The sequence below is a fragment of the Ovis canadensis genome, chromosome 18 (assembly GCF_042477335.2).
Source record: "Ovis canadensis isolate MfBH-ARS-UI-01 breed Bighorn chromosome 18, ARS-UI_OviCan_v2, whole genome shotgun sequence".
Taxonomy (NCBI): domain Eukaryota; kingdom Metazoa; phylum Chordata; class Mammalia; order Artiodactyla; family Bovidae; genus Ovis; species Ovis canadensis.
In genome coordinates this window covers 1,460,246-1,483,612 of record NC_091262.1, presented here as the reverse complement: position 1 = coordinate 1,483,612, position 23,367 = coordinate 1,460,246, and positions in this window count along the sequence as shown.

Genomic DNA, 23,367 nt, shown 5'->3' with positions numbered 1-23,367 from the left:
GTCGATCCTCGGCGTGAAAGTCGAGGCAGTGCAGGGAAAGGAGGTTCCTCAGGAATGGACTGGGACATCTGAGGGACTCTGGGAATGGTGGCACGACCCTGGAGTTCCTCTCGCCTTTCCTTTGGAGAGTGCCTGCTCTTGAGATGCGACGGGAACGCCGGGAATTCTTTCCCGACCAAGCAGGGAAAGGATCCCTCATCTCGAGCTACGAGGTGGAAACGGGGCTCCTCTGGATGTGGGCCGAACGCCGTGCTTTCTTTCGACTGGAGACGGGTATGTCAGGGAACTTCTTGAGTTGCAGTAAGGGTGTCAAGGACCCTTTGGAAGTTCCAGAGGTTAGATGTGATTAGCCTCGAGACGCCTCAGCCAAAATGGGCCACATCTCGCCCGGAGGGGGGAACCTCCTGGTTTTCTCGAGTTGCGGCTTGTGCTCTCGACTTACGACGGGGACCTCATGGACCCGCTCTGTTGGCCTCAGGAAAGGTCATTCCCCATGCGAGTTGCTCGGTGGCCTCTCAGGATTCCTCGCCCGTCGATGCCGGCGCCTAAGACCTTGTGTGGAGTCGGACCAGAACCTGAGGATTCCTCTCCCGTGCTCACATGGATCTTGGCGTACTTCTGGAGTCTCCCAAGGGGCGTCAGTCCTCGTCTCGAGTGGGGTCATGCAGGTGTGCTTTCCTCCTGAGCAGTAGCAGCAGTGTCTCGCTTCCCGTCTTGTGGATCAAGGGATCTGTGTCTTTCCCTCGAGGCTTTTCCATGGGCTTTCCCACAGGGCTATTCCACGTGCCACCATGCAGTGCTGGGAAAACAGGAACCTCCTTCCCCACATAGGGGGTACACTGTCCCCTTGGGCGTGTATCTCCGGGGCATTCGCGCTTGGGGGTTGCCACGGATGTTGGCCTCAGGCTCCACATGAGAAAAGCCCCTAATGGCATTAGCTGCCGGTCCAGACGCTGGCCCCTCAGGTCTCTGGCCGGAGCCTTGGGCTCCAGGCCACTCAAAGCCCTCGGGGCTGGTGCTCTGGGACTGCTGTAGGGAAAGGACGCCAGGAGCCCACGGAGGAGTTGGGGAGGCGCAGGTGGCATATGGAGGCGAGGACAGCGTGGGATCTAGGTGGAGGCGCTGGAGAGAGCGTCCGTTGTCCCGGAATGCCTCGGAGGAGCCAGCGGGGGACAGTCCAGGCCCAGGGACCTGTGGTATGTGAAAAGGTGGGAAACCCCAGAACAAGGCAGGCTGGGAAAGGGGGCGTGGGCGGCCAATTCAAAGGGACCTAGGGGGCGTTTCCTGGGCGGTGAGCTCCCTTGGCACTGCTGAGGGCCCCTGATTGATCCACCCGGGGTTGATCCCACCATCCGCTGCGAGGGAGGGCCACAAACCAAAGCCCCCGAACTGCCCACCCACCCCAACGGGGATCTTGGCGGTCCGGGGCACAGCTGTGCCCGGGAAAAGCCCACTCACTCCACGGGACTCCGTCCAGGGTCTCTGCTTGGAAAGAGGCCAGGGGCGGACCCCTCCATCTATGCACCCAAACCCTATTGACGTCAATGGGGGTGGAGACGCCTCCCGCTCTCCAGAGTCCTGGGCTGCTGGGTCCCCGCCCACTCGGCCAGCAGTCTGCAGCGCTCCTGTGTGCCTCTCCCACCATGGCTTCGTCCAGCTCCTCCAGCACCTCAAGCGGTACGTTTGCCCTCGGTCCCTGGGGTCGGATCACGTCTCAGGGGATTTGCGGGTGGCCCGGGCAAGGGCTCTCGGCCCACGTGTCGACCCCCGCTCCCGCCCGAGAACGGCGGGGACCCATCGGCCGGGCCCGGGGTTCCCAGGCGTCAGGTGTGCCCAAAGTTGGAGGGCGTTGCATCGTTCGTTCATCTTGCTCCTTTGGCACACACATGGCTTCTCCGTTCTCTTTTCTGGGAAGACAGTGTTGTTTTAGGGGGCGTGCTGCGGGAGTCAGGGGCCGGTGGGAGCGGGTGCTGTGCTGGGATGAGGCCCTTTATCCTCACATCTTCCTGTGGGAATGGGAGTCGGGGAGCTCTGTGGCCTTGCCGCCTTCAGTGGCTTCCTCTGCACACGGGCTTAGTGCCTTCTGCCTTCTGTCAGTCGTTACGGGGTTTGGGCTTCGCTTTGGCGGCCTTGGCCTTGGCCCTGGCCTGGGCCTTGGCCTTACCCTTGGCGTTGCCCTTGCCCTTGCCCTTGGCCTTCCCTAGGCCTTGTCCTTGGCCTTACCTTGTCCTTGCCCTTACCTTTTCCTTGCCCTTAAACGTAAACTTGACCTTGACTTTGACCTTGAACTTGACCTTGACTTTGACCTTGAACTTGAACTTGAACTTGAACTTGACCTTGACCTTGAACTTGAACTTGACCTTGACCTTGACCTTGAACTTGAACTTGAACTTGACCTTCACCTTGACCTTGAACTTGAACTTGAACTTGACCTTGACTTTGACCTTGAACTTGAACTTGAACTTGAACTTGACCTTGACTTTGACGTTGAACTTGAACTTGAACTTGACCTTGACTTTGACCTTGAACTTGAACTTGAACTTGAACTTGAACTTGACCTTGAACTTGAACTTGACCTTGACTTTGACCTTGACCTTGAACTTGAACTTGACCTTGACTTTGACCTTGAACTTGAACTTGACCTTGACCTTGACTTTGACGTTGAACTTGAACTTGAACTTGACCTTGACTTTGAACTTGAACTTGAACTTGAACTTGAACTTGACCTTGAACTTGAACTTGACCTTGACTTTGACCTTGACCTTGAACTTGAACTTGACCTTGACTTTGACCTTGAACTTGAACTTGAACTTGACCTTGACTTTGACCTTGAACTTGAACTTGAACTTGACCTTGACTTTGACGTTGAACTTGAACTTGAACTTGAACTTGATCTTGAACTTGAACTTGAACTTGAACTTGAACTTGACTTTGACCTTGACCTTGAACTTGAACTTGAACTTGACCTTGACTTTGACCTTGACCTTGAACTTGAACTTGACCTTGAACTTGAACTTGAACTTGAACTTGACCTTGACCTTGACCTTGAACTTGAACTTGAACTTGAACTTGACCTTGACCTTGACCTTGAACTTGAACTTGAACTTGACCTTGAACTTGAACTTGAACTTGACCTTGAACTTGAACTTGACCTTGACCTTGAACTTGAACTTGACCAACAACGGGAGACCAGATTTGCTCAGAGCACCGGAGGTCCAGAGGCAGGGCCGTGTATCTCCCCTTCCCTTTGTGATCATTGCAAAGACATTCCTAGCTGATAGCGGGAGTGCCCATGAAGAAGCAAGCAGTGGGAGTGTGTTTGACACGACTGTGTGCCTCAACTCCACAAGGGGCCTTTCCTCTCGAAGTTGGCCCCATGTCCCCTTGGGGAGGGTGTCATGCCTCTTTTCTCCACACTGCCAAAGGGTGGAGCAAAGCTCGCTCTGTCAGAGGTACAAAAACAGCAATTGAATGGATTTTCAAGCTCTTGCTAGGCTGCACCCTTTCAGGGCCCACTTTACTGAAACAGGTGCTCTGTGGCCCCCGGTTGGGTATGCAGGTTCACAAACAGGGTGAGATCCTGTCCAAGCCAACAATTTTCCTGAAAGACCTAGGCTCACTAAAGCTCTCCTCCAGAGCAAAGGGGATAGAGGAGATGTATGGAGGAGTCTTTGCCTTTCCCTGTGAGTGTGGGGCTACTCCCTACGGCCCCAAGCTCAGGGATAACTGCCTCTAAGAAAGGAATGGCAAGAAGCGCTAATCTTGGAGGTTGGGACAGGGAGTTCGCAGCATGTGGGGAAAGAAAGACTTCTTCGGGGAAGAAGAGGCAACCACCGGGGGTGTGTTCGCAAGCCTCTATTTGGAAGGAACACGTTTGCTTATACAACTCAAGACCTCCAGATCTGCTCAGAGGACTGAAGTTCCAGAGACAGGGCCATGTATCTCCCCTTCCCTTTGAGATCCTTGCCAAGACATTCCTAGCAGATTGTCGGAGTGCCCATGAAGAAGCAAGCAGCGGGAGTGTGCTTGACATCACTGGCTGCCTACCTGGGCTCAGCTCCTCAAGGGGCCTTTCTCTCCTGGTAGGCCCTATGTCCCCTTTGGGAGAGGGTTGTGCCCTCTTCCCTCCACACTGCCAAAGGGTGGAGGTGGAGCAAACTCGTTCTCTCCGAGGTAAAAGAAAGACAAATTGGATGGATCTTTAAGCTCTTGCTATGCTGCACCCCTCCAGGACCCACTCGAGCAAAACAGGTGCCCTGTGGCCCCTAGGTCGGGTATGCAGGTTCACACACCGGGTGTGATCCCGTCAAAGCCAAGAATTTTCCTGACAGACCTAGGCTCACTAGAGCTCTCCTCCAGAGGAAAGGGGACAGAAAAGATGTGTGTGTGGAGGTGGCTCTGCCTTTCCAGGTCCCAATCTCAGGGATAACTGCCCCTAAGAAAGGAACTGCTGCTGCTGCTGCTGCTGCTGCTGCTGCTGCTGCTGCTGCTGCTGCTGCTGCTAAGTTGGTTCAGTCGTGTTCGACTCTGTGCGACGCCATAGACGGTAGCCCACTAGGCTCCCCCGTCCCTGGGATTCTCCAGGCAAGAACAGTAAGTGGGTTGCCATTGCCTTCTCCAATGCATGAAAGTGAAAATGAAAGTGCAGTCGCTCAGTCGTGTCCGACCCTCAGCGACCCCATGGACTGCAGCCTACCAGGCTTCTCTGTCCATAGGATTTTCTGAAAGGAACTGCAAGAAGCACTTTTCCAGGAGGCTGGGAAAGGGAGTTTGCAGGATGTGGGGAAAGAGAGCCTCCTTCGGGGAAGAATAGGCGGCCACTTGTTTTGTGTTGCAAACCTCTATTTGGAAGGAACAGGTTAGCTTATACAAAGGGAGACCTCCAGATCTGCTCAGAGGACCGAAGTTGCAGAGGCAGGTCGGTGTATCTTCCCTTCACTTTGCGATCCTTGCAAAGACATTCCTTGCTGCTAGATGACTCAGCAAGGGCCTTTGAGACTGTTGTTTTCTTTCCTAGGTTCAAAGATTCCTTCAGTTCCTAATATAGATATCCTAGAAATGATATGACATCCGTGAAAATCTGATATGTCCTGGTCAAATGCTGTCAGTTATCATTCTAGTTATCATATTAAAGCATTTCAAGTCGCAGCAGTGACCAGATGACATTGTCAATTTCTATTTCATCAGGTTTTAACCATGTCCTCTGTGGTTTCACACTGATGCCTTTGCAGAAATACTGCTACTTCAAGATACATGGAAAATACTTTTTTTAAGCTTACTGATAATTTGTTTGTTTGTTTGCTTGTCTTCTGGTAAGCTGCTACCAGATGGAATTTAGTCTCCTCTCTAGGTTAAGAGAACTAAGTTTTCTTAGAATGCAATTTTTGATCACAGACTATGAGTTTCTCTACCTTTCATTGATTTATAATTGTTTTCATCATCTGTTTTTTTACTTCGGTAAAGTAAATAAGCCTTATTTAAGATTTTGGTACATGTAGGATGGACTAAGCTTTCCCCACTCTTGCAAGTTCCCTTAACCCTTCAGATTCTTCTCGTGGGACCAAGATCTCACTTTCCTCCAGAGGGACAATCCAAGCTTTTTATCAGTTGATCTGCCCCTGACATCAGAGTCAAGTTGAGCACGAGTTGGCCTATAATTTAGGCATGAAACTATGACTACATAAAGAAAAGGTGACTTTATGATTCAGGGATGGCCATGATATGCTTTGCACTTCAGAGAAAATGGGTTAAAATGATTTTTTTTTCCTTCAAAACTGCACACCCAGTTCTTTCAGCATATGCAATTGAAAACATCTAGTCATTAGGTCAGTTTTCATTCCAATCCCAAAGAAAGGCAATGACAAAGACTATTCAAGCTGCTGCACAATTGCACTCATCTCACACACTAGTAAAGTAATGCTCAAAATTCTCCAAGTTCACATGAACTGTGAACTTCCAGATGTTCAAGAGGGATTTAAAAAATGCAGAGAAACCAGAGATCAAATTGCCAACATCCACTGGATCATTGAAAAAGCAAGAGAGTTCCGGAAAAAAAAAACCATCTATTTCTGCTTTATTGACAATGCCAAAGCCTTTGACTGTGTGGATCACAAGAAGCTGGGAAAAATTCTGAAAGAGATGGGAATACCAGACCACCTGACCTGTCTCTTGAGAAACCTGTATGCAGGTCAGGAAGAAACAGTTCGAACTGGACATGGAACAACAGACTGGTTCTACATAGGAAAAGGAACATGTCAAGGCTGTATATTGTCACCCTGCTTATTTAACTTATATGCAGAGTACAGCATGAGAAACACTGGGCTGGAGGAAGCACACGCTGGAATCAAGGTTGCTGGGAGAAATATCAATAATCTCAGATATTCAGATGACACCACCCTTATGGCAGAAAGTGAAGAAGAGCTAAAGAGTCTCCTGATGAAAGTGAAAGAGGAGAGTGAAAAAGTTAGCTTAAAGCTCAGCATTCAGAAAACTACAATCATTGCATCCAGTCTCATCACTTCATGGCAAATAGATGGGAAAACATTGGAAACAGCAGCAGACTATTTTGGGGGGCTTGGAAATCACTGCAGGTGATGGCTGCCTCCATGAACTTAAAACATATTTATGACTTGGAAGAAAAGTGATGACCAAACTAGACAGCATATTAAAAAGCCGAGACGTTGCTTTGCCAACAAAGACCCATCCGGTCAAGGCTATGGTTTTTCCATATGTCATGGATGGATATGAAAGATGTACTATAAAGAAAGTGACAGCTGAAAATTTGATGCTTTTGAACAGTGGTGTTGGAGAAGATGCTTGTAGGTCGCTTAGACTACAAGGAGACGCAACCACTCCATCCTAAAGGAAATCAGGTCTGAATATCCATTGGAAGGACTAATACTGAACCTGAAACTCCAATACTTTGGCCACTTGATGTGAAGAGCTGACTCACTTGGAAGTTGCTTTGATTTGCCTATGAGTGTGGGAGCCCTCCCTGGGCAAAGGGCCTCAGGGGTCATTGCCACTGAATCATGACATCCAAGCAAGCGCATTCCAGCTGTGTGACATGCAGGAAGCAGGAGACTGGGAAAACTGTCTTCCTTAGAGGAAGGAAAGTCATCCACAGAGAGTGTGTTTTCAGGCCTCTCTTTGCAGCAAGTGTTTTGCTTCTCAGACATCAGAGCTGCAGGCTTGCTCTGAGGGCCTCAATTCCAGAGTCAGGGCTGTGTGTCTCACTGCACTTTCCAAGCATTGCAGACACATTCCTAGGTTGGAGCAGTGCTTCCCATGAGAAAGAAGCCTCGGGAGTGTGTCTGAGCGGGCTGAGTGCCATGCTAGGGTCACCTAGTCGAGGGCACCTTGCACATCCAATGGGCCCCAGGCGAGTAGCTATGGACCGGCCCCTCGGTTGAGATATCCCAAAGCAGGGAACAAAGCTAGCTCTGTCTGTCAGAAGGAGGAAAACAGCAATGGGATGGATTTTCAAGCAGTTGCTCAGTCACACCACGTGAGGGCTCCGCGGGAAAGAAATGCGAATTTTGGCCTCTAGGCCCAGTATCCAGATGTGTGCACAGGATATTTTCCCCACAGGATCCAAGAATGTTCCAGACAGACCTAAGCTCACTAGCTCTCTCCTGCAGAGGAAATGAAATATTGTTGCTGAACCACGAAAAGATGCTGGGATTCTTGGCTTATGGAGGAGAAGAATTCAATCCAGGGCCCAAGACGAGGCTTGATTGCTCAGAGCTTTTGTGCAATCGAGTCTTATTCAAGTAGAAAGGAGATAGAGAAAGCTTCTGACAGAGACATCACAAGGGGCAGAAAGTGTACCCCCTTGCTAGTGTTAGTAATGGAGTTATATACTCTCCAATAAGTTATTACAACGAACAAAAGAATGTCTGGAGGTTGTAAAGACTCACTAGACCTACTCCCATCATTTACATTTTAAGATAACAGGATTAGCCAGAAGGTTTTTCCAGAGACCGTCCTCAAGAAGGATGCATGATTGTTATGTAATCCGAAGGAATGTAGAGGGAAAAAAGTGTGCCCTTTCTTCCTCCTTGAGAATTCTAGACCCCTCTCTCCTTGGGGACCCTCGAACTTCTTATAAACCTGCCTTGGCAATGACTCTCTCCGAAACATGATTGAACAGCCGTTTGGAGCTTCCTTTGACTTTCCCTGGGAGGGAGGGAGCCCTCCCTGAGCACAGGGCCTCAGGGGCCATGGCCAATGAAAACTAATCTCCCAGTAAGTGCTTTTCAGCCCTGTGTGACTCTCAGCCCACAGGAGGCTGAGAAAACTCTCTTCCTTGGAGGAAGGAAAGGCAGCCCAAGAGTGTGTTTTCAGGCCTGTATCTTGCAGCAAGTGTTTGGCTTGTTAGACATAAGACCTGCAGGCCTGCTCCAACAGACTCCATTCCAGAATCAGGGCCTTGTGTCTCCCTGCAGTTTCCTGGCCTCGCAAACACATTCCTAGGGGAGAGCAGTCCTGCCCATGGGGAAGCAGGCTGCGGGAGTGTGTCTGAGGGGGCCAGGTGCCATGCTGGGGTCACCTGGTCGAGGGCACCTTGCACCTCCAATGGACCCCAGGCAAGGAGTTGCAGGCCACCACCTTGCTTCTGAAATCCCAAAGTGGGGAGCAAAGCTCGCTCTGTCAGAGGGAAGAAAACAGCAACAGGATGGATTTTCAAGCAGTTGCTAGGCTGTACTGCGTTAGGGCTCCAAGGAAGAAAAATGCAGATGTTAGCCCCTACGACTGGTATCCAGGTGGGCTCCCAGGATGATTTCCCCGCAGGATCCAAGAACGTTCCAGACAGACCTGGGCTCACTAGCTCCCTCCTGCAGAGGAAACATGATAGAACAGCTGTTTGGAGGTTGCTTTGACTTCCCCTGGGAGGGTAGGATCCCTCCCTGGGTGCAGGGCCTCAGGGGCCATTGCCGCTGAGAAATGCCCTCTAAGCCAGACCTTTCCAGCCTTGTATGACTCAGCACGGAGGAGACTGGAAAAGCTATCTTCCTTGGAGGAAGGAAAGGCAGCCCCAGAGAGTGTGTTTTCACACCTGTATCTCGCAGCAAGCGTTTGCCGTCTCAGACGTCAGACCTCCAGGCCTGCTCCAACGGCCTCAGTTCCAGAGTCAGGGCCGTGTGTCTCCCTGCATTTTCTGAGCCTTGGGAACACATTCCTAGGTCAGAACAGTCCTGCCCATGGGGAAGGAGGCTGCGGGAGTGTGTCTGAGGGGGTCGGGTGCCATGCTGGGGTCCAGTAGACCTGGTACCTCCAATAGACCCCAGGACAACAGCGGTGGGGCTCCCCCTGGCTTCCGAAATGCCAAAGCGAGAAGCAAAGCTAGCTCTATCAGAAGGAAGAAAAGAGCAATTAGATGGATGTTCAGGCTGTTGCTGGGCCGCACCACTTCAGGTTACCCCCCGAGAGGAGCAGGCGCCCTGTGGCCCCTCGGTCCCATATGCAGGTTAACACACAGGATGTGTCCCCATAGGAGCCAAGAATTTTCCTGACAGACCTAGGCTCACTAGAGCTCTCCTACAGGGCAAAAGGGATAGAACAGACTGTGGATGTGACTCTGCCTTTCCCAGCGAGCATGGGGCCCTCCCTACGGCCCCGGGCTCCAGGGAAAATTGTCCCTGAAAAATGACCTCCAAGAAGCGCTTTTCCAGCAGGCTGGGATGCAGAGTTCACAGGATGTGGGGAAAGTGATCGTCCTTCAGGGAAGAAGAGGCAGCCACCCAGTGTGTGTTTGCAAGCCTGTATTTGGAAGAAACTGGTTTGCTTCTTCAAGGGGAGACCTCCAGGTCTGCTCAGAGGACCGAAATTCCAGAGGCAGCACCATGCATCTCCCCTGTCCTTTCTGAGCCTTGGAAAGACATTCCTAGCTTATAGCGGTATTGCTCATGAAGAAGCAGGATGCAGGAATGTGTCAGACATGACTGGGTGCCTTCCTGGGTTCAGCTCCGTGAGGGGCCTTTCCACTCAAAGTAGGTCCCATGCCTCCTTGGGGAGGAAGTGGGGCCCGCTTGCCTCCAAATTGCCAAAGGCTGGAACAAAGCTAGTTCTATCAGAGGTAAGAAAAGAGCAATTGGATGGATGTGGAAGCTGTTGCTGGGCCGCACTGCTTCAGGCCCCCCACCCCTCCGGCCCCGAGAGAAACAGGCGCCCTGTGGCCCCTCGGTCCTGTATGCAGTTTCACACATAGAATGTGTCCCCATAGGAGCCAAGAATTTTCCTGACAGACCTAGGCTCACTAGAGCTCTCCTACAGAGCAAAGGGGATGGGACAGATGTGTGGCTGTGGCTCTGCCTTTCCCTGGGAGTGTGGAGCCACTCCCTATGGCCCCGGGCTCCAGGGGAAATTGCCCCTGAATAATGACCTCCAAGAAGCGCTTTTCCAACTGGCTGAGACGTGGAGTTCTCAGGATGCAGGGAAAGCGAGTGTCCCTTCGGGGAAGCAAAGGCAGTCACCTGTTATCATTACTTACTAGAATAGTAGGTACCTTCTCTGGTTGGGCAGAGGCCTTCCCTACCTGATCTGAAAAAGAAAATGAAGTAGCTCGCTGATTGGAGAAATAATTCCCAGACTTGGGTTTCCAACCAGTATAGAATCCGACAATGGCCCTGTCTTTGTAGCCGCGTTAATTAACAGGTATGTGAAGCTCTAAATATCAGTGGAAATTACATACAGCATATAGGCCCCAGTGTTCTGGAATGGTGGAAAGAAACAACCAAACTCCTGAAGAGACTCTTTCAAAATGGATCATAGAGACTGACTGTACATGGATGGGCTTACTTCTGGCAGACTTACTCATATTACGGGTAACTGCACGTTCCCATTGTTGTTGTCCTTATGAAATTTTCTATGGGAGAACCCCCCACCCCAAATGAGGCAGGTGTTAGCAGATTTGCCACAAGTAAGGAGGTGGGATTTCACAGCAGCTGGAACAATTAGGTAAGGTAATAAATCAGGTAACTAAGTTTGTGTAAAAAAAAATATCATTCCCCCTTGAGGAACAGATTCATGAATTTGTGCTCAGTGATCAGGTGTGGCTCAATGACTGGAAACACAATTCCTTGGCCTGACATCGGAAAGGTCCTTATACTGTTGTTTTAGCCACAATTCTGAAAGAGAAGGGAATACTAGACCACCTAACCTGCCTCTTGAGAAATCTGTATGACGGTCAGGAAGCAACAGTTAGAGCAGGACATGGAACAACATACTGGTTCCAAAAAGGAAAAGGAGTATGTCAAGGCTGTATATTGTCACCCTGTTTATTTAGCTTATATGCAGACTACATCATGAAAAATGCTGGGATGGAAGATACCTGAGCTGGAATCAAGATTGCCGGAAGAAATAGCAATAAACTTAGATATGCAGATGTCACCACCATTATGGCAGAATGGGAAGAGGAACGCGTATGTCGGGGAACTTCTTGAGTTGCAGCAAAGGTGTGAAGGACCCTTTCGAAGTTCCAGAGGTTAGGTGTGGTTAGTCTCGAGATGCCTCAGCAGAAATGGGCCTCATGGCGCCTGGAATGGAGAGGCTTCTAGATATTCCCCAGTTTCAGCAGGTGCTCTCAAGTTACCACGGGGACTTCAGGGACCCGCTCTGGCGGCCTCAGGAAAGGCCAGTCATCATGCGTGTTGCTAGGGGGCCTCTCGTGATTCCTCTCCCGTCGGTGCCGGGGCCTAAGACGTTGTGTGGAGTCGGGGCCGGAACCTGAGGATTCCTCACCAATGCCGACATGGATCTTGGGGTAATTATGGAGTCTCCCCAGGGGAGTCAGTCCTCGTCTCGAGAGGGGGCATGCAGGTGCGCTTTCCTCCTGATCTGTAGCAGCAGTGTCACGCTTCCCATCTCGTGAGTCATGGGATCTGTGGCTTTCCCTCCAGGATTTTCCACGAGTCTTTCCCACGAGGCTTTCCCACAGGGCTGTCCCAGGAGGCTTTCGCACAGGGCTGTCTCACGTGCCACCTTGGTGGCAGTCGATCCTTGGCGTGAAAGTCGAGGCAGTGCAGGGAAAACAGGTTCCTCTGGAATGGACTGAGACATCTGGGGGACTCTTGGAATGGTGGAACGACGCTGGCGTACCTCTCGCCTTTCTTGTGGAGAGCGCCTCCTCTTGAGATGCGACGGGAACGCCCAGAATTCTTTCCCGGCCACCAGCGAAAGGATCCCTCATCACGAGCTACGAGCGGAAATGGGGCTCTTCTGGATGTGGGCCGGACCCTCGTGCTTCCTCTCGAGTGGAGACGGGTATGTCAGGCAACTTCTTGAGTTGCAGCAAGGGTGTGAAGGGCCTTTTGGAAGTTACAGACTGTAGGTTTGATTAGCTTCGAGAAGCCTCAACGGAAAAGGGCCTCATCTCGCCTGGAGGGCAAAACCTCCTGGATTTTCTCGAGTTGCGGCAGGTGCTCTCGACTTACGACGGGGACCTCAGGGACCCTCTCTGGTGGCCTCAGGAAAGGCCAATCCCCATGCGAGTTGCTCGGGGGCCTCTAGGCATTCCTCTCCTTTCGATGCCGGGGCCTAAGACCTTGTGTGGAGTCGGGGCCAGAACCTGAGGATTCCTCTCCAGGGCTGACATGGATCTTGGGGTACTTCTGGAGTCTCCCCAGGGGAGTAAGTCCTCGTCTCGAATGGGGGCATGCACGTGCGCTTTCCTCCAGAGCAGTAGCAGCAGTGTCACCCTTCCTGTCGCGTGGATCAAGTAATCTGTGGCTTTCCCACGAGGCTTTCCCACAGGGCTGTCCCACGTGCCACCGTGGTGGGAGTCGATCCTCGGCGTGAAACTCGAGGCAGTGCAGGGAAAACAGGTTCCGCTGGAATGGACTGAGACATCTGGGGGACTCTGGGAATGGCGCAAAGACCCTGGAGTTCCTCTCACCTTTCCTGTGGAGAGCGCCTCCTCTTGAGATGCGCCAGGAACGCCCAGAAATCTTTCCCGGGCAAGCAGCGAAAGGATCCCTCATCTCGAGCTACGAGGCCGAAACGGGACTCCTCTGGATGTGTGCAGGACCCGCGTGCTTCCTCTCGAGTGGAGACGGGTATGTCGGGGAGCTTCTTGAGTTGCAGCAAGGGTGTGAAGGACCTTTTGGAAGTTCCAGAGGTTAGGTGTGACTAGCCTTCAAAAGGAACAGCGGAAATGGGCCTCATCTTGCCTGGAGGGCAAAACCTCCTGGATTTTCTCGAGTTGCGGCAGGTGCTCTCTACTTATGACAGGGACCTCAGGGACCCGCTCTGGTGGCCTCAGGAAAGGCCTGTCCCCATGTGAGTTGGTCGCGGGCCTCTCGGGATTCCTCTCCCTTGGATGCTGGAGCCTAAGACCTTGTGTGGAGTCGGGCCCGGAACCTGAGGATTCCTCTCCAGTGCTGACATGGATCTTGGGGTACTTCTGGAGTCTCCCCAGGGAAGTAAGTCCTCATTTCGAATGGGGGCATGCACGTGCCCTTTCCTCCAGAGCTGTAGCAGCAGTGTCACGCTTCCTATCAACTGCATCATGGTATCTGTGGCTTTCCCTCGAGGTTTTCCCACAAGGCTTTCCCATGAGGCTTTCCCACAGGGCTGTCCCATGTGCCACCGTGGTGTGAGTCGATCTGCGGCGTGAAAGTCGAGGCAGTGGAGGGAAAACACCTTCCTCTGGAATGGACTGAGACATCTGGGGGACTCTGAGAATGGTGGCACGACCCTGGAGTTCCTCTCGCCTTTCCTGTGGAGAGCGCCTCCTCTTGAGATGCGACAGGAACGCCCAGAATTCTTTCCCGACCAAGCAGGGAAAGGATCCCTCATCTGGAACTACAATGCGGAAACGGGGCTCCTCTTGATGTGGGCGGGACCATTGTGCTTCCTCTAGAGTGGACAGGGGTAGTCGGGGAACCTCTTGAGTTGCAGCAAGGGTGTGATGGACCTTTTGGAAGTTCCAGAGGTTAGTTGTGATTAGTGTCGAGAAGCATCGGCGGAAATGGGCCTCATTTCGCCTGGAGGGGAGTACCTCCTGGATTTTCTCGAGTTGCGGCAGGTGCTCTCGTCTTACGACGGTGACTTAAGGCACCCGCTCTGGTGGCCTCAGGACTGGCCAGTCCCCATTCGAGTTGCTCGGGGGCCGCTCGGGATTCCTCTCCCTTCGATGCCGGGGCCTAAGACCTTGTGTGGAGTCGGAGGCGGAACCTGAGGATTCCTCTCCAGTGCTGACATGGATCTTGCGGTACTTCTGGAGTCTGCCCAGGAGAGTCAGTCCTCGTCTCGAGAGGGGGCATGCACGTGCGCTTTCCTCCCGAGCTGTAGTAGCAGTGTCACGCTTCCCGTCGTGTCGATCATGGGATCTGTGGCTTTCCCTCGAGGCTTTCCCATGAGGCTTTCCCACGAGGCTTTCCCACAGGGCTGTCTCACGTGCCACCCTGGTGTGAGTCGATCCTCGGCGTGAAAGTCGAGGCAGTGCAGGGAAAGGAGGTTCCTCAGGAATGGACTGGGACATCTGAGGGACTCTGGGAATGGTGGCACGACCCTGGAGTTCCTCTCGCCTTTCCTTTGGAGAGTGCCTGCTCTTGAGATGCGACGGGAACGCCGGGAATTCTTTCCCGACCAAGCAGGGAAAGGATCCCTCATCTCGAGCTACGAGGTGGAAACGGGGCTCCTCTGGATGTGGGCCGAACGCCGTGCTTTCTTTCGACTGGAGACGGGTATGTCAGGGAACTTCTTGAGTTGCAGTAAGGGTGTCAAGGACCCTTTGGAAGTTCCAGAGGTTAGATGTGATTAGCCTCGAGACGCCTCAGCCAAAATGGGCCACATCTCGCCCGGAGGGGGGAACCTCCTGGTTTTCTCGAGTTGCGGCTTGTGCTCTCGACTTACGACGGGGACCTCATGGACCCGCTCTGTTGGCCTCAGGAAAGGTCATTCCCCATGCGAGTTGCTCGGTGGCCTCTCAGGATTCCTCGCCCGTCGATGCCGGCGCCTAAGACCTTGTGTGGAGTCGGACCAGAACCTGAGGATTCCTCTCCCGTGCTCACATGGATCTTGGCGTACTTCTGGAGTCTCCCAAGGGGCGTCAGTCCTCGTCTCGAGTGGGGTCATGCAGGTGTGCTTTCCTCCTGAGCAGTAGCAGCAGTGTCTCGCTTCCCGTCTTGTGGATCAAGGGATCTGTGTCTTTCCCTCGAGGCTTTTCCATGGGCTTTCCCACAGGGCTATTCCACGTGCCACCATGCAGTGCTGGGAAAACAGGAACCTCCTTCCCCACATAGGGGGTACACTGTCCCCTTGGGCGTGTATCTCCGGGGCATTCGCGCTTGGGGGTTGCCACGGATGTTGGCCTCAGGCTCCACATGAGAAAAGCCCCTAATGGCATTAGCTGCCGGTCCAGACGCTGGCCCCTCAGGTCTCTGGCCGGAGCCTTGGGCTCCAGGCCACTCAAAGCCCTCGGGGCTGGTGCTCTGGGACTGCTGTAGGGAAAGGACGCCAGGAGCCCACGGAGGAGTTGGGGAGGCGCAGGTGGCATATGGAGGCGAGGACAGCGTGGGATCTAGGTGGAGGCGCTGGAGAGAGCGTCCGTTGTCCCGGAATGCCTCGGAGGAGCCAGCGGGGGACAGTCCAGGCCCAGGGACCTGTGGTATGTGAAAAGGTGGGAAACCCCAGAACAAGGCAGGCTGGGAAAGGGGGCGTGGGCGGCCAATTCAAAGGGACCTAGGGGGCGTTTCCTGGGCGGTGAGCTCCCTTGGCACTGCTGAGGGCCCCTGATTGATCCACCCGGGGTTGATCCCACCATCCGCTGCGAGGGAGGGCCACAAACCAAAGCCCCCGAACTGCCCACCCACCCCAACGGGGATCTTGGCGGTCCGGGGCACAGCTGTGCCCGGGAAAAGCCCACTCACTCCACGGGACTCCGTCCAGGGTCTCTGCTTGGAAAGAGGCCAGGGGCGGACCCCTCCATCTATGCACCCAAACCCTATTGACGTCAATGGGGGTGGAGACGCCTCCCGCTCTCCAGAGTCCTGGGCTGCTGGGTCCCCGCCCACTCGGCCAGCAGTCTGCAGCGCTCCTGTGTGCCTCTCCCACCATGGCTTCGTCCAGCTCCTCCAGCACCTCAAGCGGTACGTTTGCCCTCGGTCCCTGGGGTCGGATCACGTCTCAGGGGATTTGCGGGTGGCCCGGGCAAGGGCTCTCGGCCCACGTGTCGACCCCCGCTCCCGCCCGAGAACGGCGGGGACCCATCGGCCGGGCCCGGGGTTCCCAGGCGTCAGGTGTGCCCAAAGTTGGAGGGCGTTGCATCGTTCGTTCATCTTGCTCCTTTGGCACACACATGGCTTCTCCGTTCTCTTTTCTGGGAAGACAGTGTTGTTTTAGGGGGCGTGCTGCGGGAGTCAGGGGCCGGTGGGAGCGGGTGCTGTGCTGGGATGAGGCCCTTTATCCTCACATCTTCCTGTGGGAATGGGAGTCGGGGAGCTCTGTGGCCTTGCCGCCTTCAGTGGCTTCCTCTGCACACGGGCTTAGTGCCTTCTGCCTTCTGTCAGTCGTTACGGGGTTTGGGCTTCGCTTTGGCGGCCTTGGCCTTGGCCCTGGCCTGGGCCTTGGCCTTACCCTTGGCGTTGCCCTTGCCCTTGCCCTTGGCCTTCCCTAGGCCTTGTCCTTGGCCTTACCTTGTCCTTGCCCTTACCTTTTCCTTGCCCTTAAACGTAAACTTGACCTTGACTTTGACCTTGAACTTGACCTTGACTTTGACCTTGAACTTGAACTTGAACTTGAACTTGACCTTGACCTTGAACTTGAACTTGAACTTGACCTTGACCTTGACCTTGACCTTGAACTTGAACTTGAACTTGACCTTGACTTTGACCTTGAACTTGAACTTGAACTTGAACTTGACCTTGACTTTGACGTTGAACTTGAACTTGAACTTGACCTTGACTTTGACCTTGAACTTGAACTTGAACTTGAACTTGAACTTGACCTTGAACTTGAACTTGACCTTGACTTTGACCTTGACCTTGAACTTGAACTTGACCTTGACTTTGACCTTGAACTTGAACTTGACCTTGACCTTGACTTTGACGTTGAACTTGAACTTGAACTTGACCTTGACTTTGAACTTGAACTTGAACTTGAACTTGAACTTGACCTTGAACTTGAACTTGACCTTGACTTTGACCTTGACCTTGAACTTGAACTTGACCTTGACTTTGACCTTGAACTTGAACTTGAACTTGACCTTGACTTTGACCTTGAACTTGAACTTGAACTTGACCTTGACTTTGACGTTGAACTTGAACTTGAACTTGAACTTGATCTTGAACTTGAACTTGAACTTGAACTTGAACTTGACTTTGACCTTGACCTTGAACTTGAACTTGACCTTGACTTTGACCTTGACCTTGAACTTGAACTTGACCTTGAACTTGAACTTGAACTTGAACTTGACCTTGACCTTGACCTTGAACTTGAACTTGAACTTGACCTTGACCTTGACCTTGAACTTGAACTTGAACTTGACCTTGAACTTGAACTTGAACTTGACCTTGAACTTGAACTTGACCTTGACCTTGAACTTGAACTTGACCAACAACGGGAGACCAGATTTGCTCAGAGCACCGGAGGTCCAGAGGCAGGGCCGTGTATCTCCCCTTCCCTTTGTGATCATTGCAAAGACATTCCTAGCTGATAGCGGGAGTGCCCATGAAGAAGCAAGCAGTGGGAGTGTGTTTGACACGACTGTGTGCCTCAACTCCACAAGGGGCCTTTCCTCTCGAAGTTGGCCCCATGTCCCCTTGGGGAGGGTGTCATGCCTCTTTTCTCCACACTGCCAAAGGGTGGAGCAAAGCTCGCTCTGTCAGAGGTACAAAAACAGCAATTGAATGGATTTTCAAGCTCTTGCTAGGCTGCACCCTTTCAGGGCCCACTTTACTGAAACAGGTGCTCTGTGGCCCCCGGTTGGGTATGCAGGTTCACAAACAGGGTGAGATCCTGTCCAAGCCAACAATTTTCCTGAAAGACCTAGGCTCACTAAAGCTCTCCTCCAGAGCAAAGGGGATAGAGGAGATGTATGGAGGAGTCTTTGCCTTTCCCTGTGAGTGTGGGGCTACTCCCTACGGCCCCAAGCTCAGGGATAACTGCCTCTAAGAAAGGAATGGCAAGAAGCGCTAATCTTGGAGGTTGGGACAGGGAGTTCGCAGCATGTGGGGAAAGAAAGACTTCTTCGGGGAAGAAGAGGCAACCACCGGGGGTGTGTTCGCAAGCCTCTATTTGGAAGGAACACGTTTGCTTATACAACTCAAGACCTCCAGATCTGCTCAGAGGACTGAAGTTCCAGAGACAGGGCCATGTATCTCCCCTTCCCTTTGAGATCCTTGCCAAGACATTCCTAGCAGATTGTCGGAGTGCCCATGAAGAAGCAAGCAGCGGGAGTGTGCTTGACATCACTGGCTGCCTACCTGGGCTCAGCTCCTCAAGGGGCCTTTCTCTCCTGGTAGGCCCTATGTCCCCTTTGGGAGAGGGTTGTGCCCTCTTCCCTCCACACTGCCAAAGGGTGGAGGTGGAGCAAACTCGTTCTCTCCGAGGTAAAAGAAAGACAAATTGGATGGATCTTTAAGCTCTTGCTATGCTGCACCCCTCCAGGACCCACTCGAGCAAAACAGGTGCCCTGTGGCCCCTAGGTCGGGTATGCAGGTTCACACACCGGGTGTGATCCCGTCAAAGCCAAGAATTTTCCTGACAGACCTAGGCTCACTAGAGCTCTCCTCCAGAGGAAAGGGGACAGAAAAGATGTGTGTGTGGAGGTGGCTCTGCCTTTCCAGGTCCCAATCTCAGGGATAACTGCCCCTAAGAAAGGAACTGCTGCTGCTGCTGCTGCTGCTGCTGCTGCTGCTGCTGCTGCTGCTGCTGCTAAGTTGGTTCAGTCGTGTTCGACTCTGTGCGACGCCATAGACGGTAGCCCACTAGGCTCCCCCGTCCCTGGGATTCTCCAGGCAAGAACAGTAAGTGGGTTGCCATTGCCTTCTCCAATGCATGAAAGTGAAAATGAAAGTGCAGTCGCTCAGTCGTGTCCGACCCTCAGCGACCCCATGGACTGCAGCCTACCAGGCTTCTCTGTCCATAGGATTTTCTGAAAGGAACTGCAAGAAGCACTTTTCCAGGAGGCTGGGAAAGGGAGTTTGCAGGATGTGGGGAAAGAGAGCCTCCTTCGGGGAAGAATAGGCGGCCACTTGTTTTGTGTTGCAAACCTCTATTTGGAAGGAACAGGTTAGCTTATACAAAGGGAGACCTCCAGATCTGCTCAGAGGACCGAAGTTGCAGAGGCAGGTCGGTGTATCTTCCCTTCACTTTGCGATCCTTGCAAAGACATTCCTTGCTGCTAGATGACTCAGCAAGGGCCTTTGAGACTGTTGTTTTCTTTCCTAGGTTCAAAGATTCCTTCAGTTCCTAATATAGATATCCTAGAAATGATATGACATCCGTGAAAATCTGATATGTCCTGGTCAAATGCTGTCAGTTATCATTCTAGTTATCATATTAAAGCATTTCAAGTCGCAGCAGTGACCAGATGACATTGTCAATTTCTATTTCATCAGGTTTTAACCATGTCCTCTGTGGTTTCACACTGATGCCTTTGCAGAAATACTGCTACTTCAAGATACATGGAAAATACTTTTTTTAAGCTTACTGATAATTTGTTTGTTTGTTTGCTTGTCTTCTGGTAAGCTGCTACCAGATGGAATTTAGTCTCCTCTCTAGGTTAAGAGAACTAAGTTTTCTTAGAATGCAATTTTTGATCACAGACTATGAGTTTCTCTACCTTTCATTGATTTATAATTGTTTTCATCATCTGTTTTTTTACTTCGGTAAAGTAAATAAGCCTTATTTAAGATTTTGGTACATGTAGGATGGACTAAGCTTTCCCCACTCTTGCAAGTTCCCTTAACCCTTCAGATTCTTCTCGTGGGACCAAGATCTCACTTTCCTCCAGAGGGACAATCCAAGCTTTTTATCAGTTGATCTGCCCCTGACATCAGAGTCAAGTTGAGCACGAGTTGGCCTATAATTTAGGCATGAAACTATGACTACATAAAGAAAAGGTGACTTTATGATTCAGGGATGGCCATGATATGCTTTGCACTTCAGAGAAAATGGGTTAAAATGATTTTTTTTTCCTTCAAAACTGCACACCCAGTTCTTTCAGCATATGCAATTGAAAACATCTAGTCATTAGGTCAGTTTTCATTCCAATCCCAAAGAAAGGCAATGACAAAGACTATTCAAGCTGCTGCACAATTGCACTCATCTCACACACTAGTAAAGTAATGCTCAAAATTCTCCAAGTTCACATGAACTGTGAACTTCCAGATGTTCAAGAGGGATTTAAAAAATGCAGAGAAACCAGAGATCAAATTGCCAACATCCACTGGATCATTGAAAAAGCAAGAGAGTTCCGGAAAAAAAAAACCATCTATTTCTGCTTTATTGACAATGCCAAAGCCTTTGACTGTGTGGATCACAAGAAGCTGGGAAAAATTCTGAAAGAGATGGGAATACCAGACCACCTGACCTGTCTCTTGAGAAACCTGTATGCAGGTCAGGAAGAAACAGTTCGAACTGGACATGGAACAACAGACTGGTTCTACATAGGAAAAGGAACATGTCAAGGCTGTATATTGTCACCCTGCTTATTTAACTTATATGCAGAGTACAGCATGAGAAACACTGGGCTGGAGGAAGCACACGCTGGAATCAAGGTTGCTGGGAGAAATATCAATAATCTCAGATATTCAGATGACACCACCCTTATGGCAGAAAGTGAAGAAGAGCTAAAGAGTCTCCTGATGAAAGTGAAAGAGGAGAGTGAAAAAGTTAGCTTAAAGCTCAGCATTCAGAAAACTACAATCATTGCATCCAGTCTCATCACTTCATGGCAAATAGATGGGAAAACATTGGAAACAGCAGCAGACTATTTTGGGGGGCTTGGAAATCACTGCAGGTGATGGCTGCCTCCATGAACTTAAAACATATTTATGACTTGGAAGAAAAGTGATGACCAAACTAGACAGCATATTAAAAAGCCGAGACGTTGCTTTGCCAACAAAGACCCATCCGGTCAAGGCTATGGTTTTTCCATATGTCATGGATGGATATGAAAGATGTACTATAAAGAAAGTGACAGCTGAAAATTTGATGCTTTTGAACAGTGGTGTTGGAGAAGATGCTTGTAGGTCGCTTAGACTACAAGGAGACGCAACCACTCCATCCTAAAGGAAATCAGGTCTGAATATCCATTGGAAGGACTAATACTGAACCTGAAACTCCAATACTTTGGCCACTTGATGTGAAGAGCTGACTCACTTGGAAGTTGCTTTGATTTGCCTATGAGTGTGGGAGCCCTCCCTGGGCAAAGGGCCTCAGGGGTCATTGCCACTGAATCATGACATCCAAGCAAGCGCATTCCAGCTGTGTGACATGCAGGAAGCAGGAGACTGGGAAAACTGTCTTCCTTAGAGGAAGGAAAGTCATCCACAGAGAGTGTGTTTTCAGGCCTCTCTTTGCAGCAAGTGTTTTGCTTCTCAGACATCAGAGCTGCAGGCTTGCTCTGAGGGCCTCAATTCCAGAGTCAGGGCTGTGTGTCTCACTGCACTTTCCAAGCATTGCAGACACATTCCTAGGTTGGAGCAGTGCTTCCCATGAGAAAGAAGCCTCGGGAGTGTGTCTGAGCGGGCTGAGTGCCATGCTAGGGTCACCTAGTCGAGGGCACCTTGCACATCCAATGGGCCCCAGGCGAGTAGCTATGGACCGGCCCCTCGGTTGAGATATCCCAAAGCAGGGAACAAAGCTAGCTCTGTCTGTCAGAAGGAGGAAAACAGCAATGGGATGGATTTTCAAGCAGTTGCTCAGTCACACCACGTGAGGGCTCCGCGGGAAAGAAATGCGAATTTTGGCCTCTAGGCCCAGTATCCAGATGTGTGCACAGGATATTTTCCCCACAGGATCCAAGAATGTTCCAGACAGACCTAAGCTCACTAGCTCTCTCCTGCAGAGGAAATGAAATATTGTTGCTGAACCACGAAAAGATGCTGGGATTCTTGGCTTATGGAGGAGAAGAATTCAATCCAGGGCCCAAGACGAGGCTTGATTGCTCAGAGCTTTTGTGCAATCGAGTCTTATTCAAGTAGAAAGGAGATAGAGAAAGCTTCTGACAGAGACATCACAAGGGGCAGAAAGTGTACCCCCTTGCTAGTGTTAGTAATGGAGTTATATACTCTCCAATAAGTTATTACAACGAACAAAAGAATGTCTGGAGGTTGTAAAGACTCACTAGACCTACTCCCATCATTTACATTTTAAGATAACAGGATTAGCCAGAAGGTTTTTCCAGAGACCGTCCTCAAGAAGGATGCATGATTGTTATGTAATCCGAAGGAATGTAGAGGGAAAAAAGTGTGCCCTTTCTTCCTCCTTGAGAATTCTAGACCCCTCTCTCCTTGGGGACCCTCGAACTTCTTATAAACCTGCCTTGGCAATGACTCTCTCCGAAACATGATTGAACAGCCGTTTGGAGCTTCCTTTGACTTTCCCTGGGAGGGAGGGAGCCCTCCCTGAGCACAGGGCCTCAGGGGCCATGGCCAATGAAAACTAATCTCCCAGTAAGTGCTTTTCAGCCCTGTGTGACTCTCAGCCCACAGGAGGCTGAGAAAACTCTCTTCCTTGGAGGAAGGAAAGGCAGCCCAAGAGTGTGTTTTCAGGCCTGTATCTTGCAGCAAGTGTTTGGCTTGTTAGACATAAGACCTGCAGGCCTGCTCCAACAGACTCCATTCCAGAATCAGGGCCTTGTGTCTCCCTGCAGTTTCCTGGCCTCGCAAACACATTCCTAGGGGAGAGCAGTCTTGCCCATGGGGAAGCAGGCTGCGGGAGTGTGTCTGAGGGGGCCAGGTGCCATGCTGGGGTCACCTGGTCGAGGGCACCTTGCACCTCCAATGGACCCCAGGCAAGGAGTTGCAGGCCACCACCTTGCTTCTGAAATCCCAAAGTGGGGAGCAAAGCTCGCTCTGTCAGAGGGAAGAAAACAGCAACAGGATGGATTTTCAAGCAGTTGCTAGGCTGTACTGCGTTAGGGCTCCAAGGAAGAAAAATGCAGATGTTAGCCCCTACGACTGGTATCCAGGTGGGCTCCCAGGATGATTTCCCCGCAGGATCCAAGAACGTTCCAGACAGACCTGGGCTCACTAGCTCCCTCCTGCAGAGGAAACATGATAGAACAGCTGTTTGGAGGTTGCTTTGACTTCCCCTGGGAGGGTAGGATCCCTCCCTGGGTGCAGGGCCTCAGGGGCCATTGCCGCTGAGAAATGCCCTCTAAGCCAGACCTTTCCAGCCTTGTATGACTCAGCACGG